Source organism: Heterodontus francisci, unplaced genomic scaffold (genome assembly GCF_036365525.1).
Source record: "Heterodontus francisci isolate sHetFra1 unplaced genomic scaffold, sHetFra1.hap1 HAP1_SCAFFOLD_84, whole genome shotgun sequence".
Lineage (NCBI taxonomy): Eukaryota > Metazoa > Chordata > Chondrichthyes > Heterodontiformes > Heterodontidae > Heterodontus > Heterodontus francisci.
In genome coordinates, this window is record NW_027140330.1 from 3,049,205 (window position 1) to 3,054,033 (window position 4,829).

The window sequence follows — 4,829 nt, forward strand, 5'->3', positions numbered from 1 at the left end:
TGTGCATGTCTTTGTGACTTGGTGTATGTGTGTGTCTCTGTTACTGGTTATCAGTGTCTGTCTTTGTTACTTGGTGTAAGTGTGTGTCTGTGTTACTGGGTATCATTGTATGTCTTTGTTACTTGCTGTAAGTGTATGTCTTTGTTACTTGGAATCAGTGTATGTCTTTTTTACTTGGTGTATGTGTATGTCTTTGTTACCTGGTGTCAGTGTATGTCTGCGTTACTGGGTATCAGTGTATGTCTTTGTTACTTGGTGTCAGTGTATGTCTTTGTTACTTGGTGTAAGTGTGTGTCTGGTTACTGGGTATCAGTGTATGTCTTTGTTAATTTGTGTCAGTGTGTGTCTTTGTTCTTTGGTGTAAGTGTGTGTCTGTGTTACTGGGTATCAGTGTATGTCTATGTTACCTGGTGTCACTGTGTGTCTTTGTTACTGAGTGTCAGTGCATGTCTTTGTTACTTGGTGTCAGTGTATGTCTGTGTAACTTGGTGCAAGTGTGTGTCTTTGTTATTTGGTGTAAGTGTATGTATTTGTTACTTGGTGTCGGTGTATGTCTTTGTTACTTGGTGTAAGTGTTTGTCTGTGTTACTGGGTATCAGTGTATGTCTTTGTTAGTTGTTGTCTGCGTATGTCTGTGATACTTGGTGTATGTGTGTGTCTGTGTTACCGGGTATCAGTGTATGTCTTTGTTACTTCGTGTAAGTGTGTGTCTGTGTTACTGGGTATCAGTGTATGTCTTTGTTACTTGGTGTCAGTGTATGTCTTTGTTACTTGGTGTAAGCGTATGTCTTTGTTATTTGGTGTCAGTGTATGTATTTGTTACTTGGTGTAAGTGTGTGTCTTTGTTACTGGGTATCAGTGTATGTCTTTGTTAATTGGTGTCAGTGGATGTCTTTGTTACTTGGTGTCAGTGTGTGTCTTTGTTACTTGGTGTCAGTGTGTGTCTGTGTTACTTGGTGTAAGTGTGAGTTTTTGTTAGTTGGTGTAAGTCTATGTCTTTGTTACTTGGTGTCAGTGTATGTCTGTGTTATTTGGTGTAAGTGTATGTCTTTGTTACTTGGTGTCAGTGTATGTCTTTGTTACTTGGTGTAGGTGTGTGTCTGTGTTACTGGGTATCAGTGTATGTCTTTGTTACTTGATGTCTATGTATATCTGTGATACTTGGTGTAAGTGTGTGTCTGTATTACTGGGTATCAGTGTATGTCATTGTTACTTGGTGTAAGTGTGTGTCTGTGTTACTGGGTATCAGTGTATGTGTTCGTTACTTGGTGTCTGTGTATGTCTTTGTTACTTGGTGTCAGTGTATGTCTTTGTTACTTGGTGTAAGTGTATGTCTTTGTTACTTGGTGTCAGTATATGTATTTGTTACTTGGTGTAAGTGTGTGTCTTTGTTACTGGGTATCAGTGTATGTCTTTGTTAATTTGTGTCAGTGGATGTCTGTGTTACTTGGTGTCAGTGTGTGTCTTTGTTACTTGGTGTCAGTGTGTGTCTTTGTTACTGGGTGTCAGTGTATGTCTTTGTGACTTGGTGTATGTGTGTGTCTCTGTTACTGGTTATCAGTGTCTGTCTTTGTTACTTGGTGTAAGTGTGTGTCTGTGTTACTGGGTATCATTGTATGTCTTTGTTACTTGCTGTAAGTGTATGTCTTTGTTACTTGGAATCAGTGTATGTCTTTTTTACTTGGTGTATGTGTATGTCTTTGTTACCTGGTGTCAGTGTATGTCTGCGTTACTGGGTATCAGTGTATGTCTTTGTTACTTGGTGTCAGTGTATGTCTTTGTTACTTGGTGTAAGTGTGTGTCTGGTTACTGGGTATCAGTGTATGTCTTTGTTAATTTGTGTCAGTGTATGTCTTTGTTCTTTGGTGTAAGTGTGTGTCTGTGTTACTGGGTATCAGTGTATGTCTATGTTACCTGGTGTCACTGTGTGTCTTTGTTACTGAGTGTCAGTGCATGTCTTTGTTACTTGGTGTCAGTGTATGTCTGTGTATCTTGGTGCAAGTGTGTGTCTTTGTTATTTGGTGTAAGTGTATGTATTTGTTACTTGGTGTCGGTGTATGTCTTTGTTACTTGGTGTAAGTGATTGTCTGTGTTACTGGGTATCAGTGTATGTCTTTGTTAGTTGTTGTCTGCGTATGTCTGTGATACTTGGTGTATGTGTGTGTCTGTGTTACCGGGTATCAGTGTATGTCTTTGTTACTTCGTGTAAGTGTGTGTCTGTGTTACTGGGTATCAGTGTATGTCTTTGTTACTTGGTGTCAGTGTATGTCTTTGTTACTTGGTGTAAGCGTATGTCTTTGTTATTTGGTGTCAGTGTATGTATTTGTTACTTGGTGTAAGTGTGTGTCTTTGTTACTGGGTATCAGTGTATGTCTTTGTTAATTGGTGTCAGTGGATGTCTTTGTTACTTGGTGTCAGTGTGTGTCTTTGTTACTTGGTGTCAGTGTTTGTCTGTGTTACTTGGTGTAAGTGTGAGTTTTTGTTAGTTGGTGTAAGTCTATGTCTTTGTTACTTGGTGTCAGTGTATGTCTGTGTTATTTGGTGTAAGTGTATGTCTTTGTTACTTGGTGTCAGTGTATGTCTTTGTTACTTGGTGTAGGTGTGTGTCTGTGTTACTGGGTATCAGTGTATGTCTTTGTTACTTGATGTCTATGTATATCTGTGATACTTGGTGTAAGTGTGTGTCTGTATTACTGGGTATCAGTGTATGTCATTGTTTCTTGGTGTAAGTGTGTGTCTGTGTTACTGGGTATCAGTGTATGTGTTCGTTACTTGGTGTCTGTGTTTGTCTTTGTTACTTGGTGTCAGTATATGTATTTGTTACTTGGTGTAAGTGTGTGTCTTTGTTACTGGGTATCAGTGTATGTCTTTGTTAATTTGTGACAGTGGATGTCTGTGTTACTTGGTGTCAGTGTGTGTCTTTGTTACTTGGTGTCAGTGTGTGTCTTTGTTACTGGGTGTCAGTGTATGTCTTTGTGACTTGGTGTATGTGTGTGTCTCTGTTACTGGTTATCAGTGTCTGTCTTTGTTACTTGGTGTAAGTGTGTGTCTGTGTTACTGGGTATCATTGTATGTCTTTGTTACTTGCTGTAAGTGTATGTCTTTGTTACTTGGAATCAGTGTATGTCTTTTTTACTTGGTGTATGTGTATGTCTTTGTTACCTGGTGTCAGTGTATGTCTGCGTTACTGGGTATCAGTGTATGTCTTTGTTACTTGGTGTCAGTGTATGTCTTTGTTACTTGGTGTAAGTGTGTGTCTGGTTACTGGGTATCAGTGTATGTCTTTGTTAATTGGTGTCAGTGTATGTCTTTGTTCTTTGGTGTAAGTGTGTGTCTGTGTTACTGGGTATCAGTGTATGTCTATGTTACTTGGTGTCAGTGTATGTCTGTGTAACTTGGTGCAAGTGTGTGTCTTTGTTATTTGGTGTAAGTGTATGTATTTGTTACTTGGTGTCGGTGTATGTCTTTGTTACTTGGTGTAAGTGTTTGTCTGTGTTACTGGGTATCAGTGTATGTCTTTGTTAGTTGTTGTCTGCGTATGTCTGTGATACTTGGTGTATGTGTGTGTCTGTGTTACCGGGTGTCAGTGTATGTCTTTGTTACTTCGTGTAAGTGTGTGTCTGTGTTACTGGGTATCAGTGTATGTCTTTGTTACTTGGTGTCAGTGTATGTCTTTGTTACTTGGTGTAAGCGTATGTCTTTGTTATTTGGTGTCAGTGTATGTATTTGTTACTTGGTGTAAGTGTGTGTCTTTGTTACTGGGTATCAGTGTATGTCTTTGTTAATTGGAGTCAGTGGATGTCTTTGTTACTTGGTGTCAGTGTGTGTCTTTGTTACTTGGTGTCAGTGTGTGTCTTTGTTACTGGGTGTCAGTGTATGTCTTTGTGACTTGTTGCAAGTGTGTGTCTTTGTTACTGGGTGTCAGTGTATGTCTTTGTCACTGGGTGTCAGTGTATGTCTTTGTTACTTGGTGTAAGAGTATGTCTTTGTTACGTGGTGTCAGTGTATGTCTTTGATACTTGGTGTCAGTGTATGTCTGTGTTACTTGGTGTAAGTTTGTGTCTTTGTTACTTGGTGTCAGTTTATGTATTTGTTATTTGGTGTCAGTGTATGTCTGTGTTACTTGGTGTAAGTGTATGTCTTTGTTACTTGGTGTCAGTGTATGTCTTTGTTACTTGGTGTAAGTGTGTGTCTTTGTTACTTGGTGTAAGTGCATGTCTTTGTTACTTGGTGTCAGTGAATGCCTGTGTTACTTGGTGTAAGTGTGAGTTTTTGTTAGTTGGTGTAAGTCTATGTCTTTGTTACTTGGTGTCAGTGTATGTCTGTGTTATTTGGTGTAAGTGTATGTCTTTGTTACTTGGTGTCAGTGTATGTCTTTGTTACTTGGTGTAAGTGTGTGTCTGTGTTACTGGGTATCAGTGTATGTCTTTGTTACTTGATGTCTATGTATATCTGTGATACTTGGTGTAAGTGTGTGTCTGTATTACTGTGTATCAGTGTATGTCATTGTTACTTGGTGTAAGTGGGTGTCTGTGTTACTGGGTATCAGTGTATGTGTTCGTTACTTGGTGTCTGTGTATGTCTTTGTTACTTGGTGTCAGTGTATGTCTTTGTTACTTCGTGTAAGTGTATGTCTTTGTTACTTGGTGTCAGTATATGTATTTGTTACTTGGTGTAAGTGTATGTCTTTGTTACTGGGTATCAGTGTATGTCTTTGTTAATTTGTGTCAGTGGATGTCTGTGTTACTTGGTGTCAGTGTGTGTCTTTGTTACTTGGTGTCAGTGTGTGTCTTTGTTACTGGGTGTCAGTGTATGTCTTTGTGACTTGG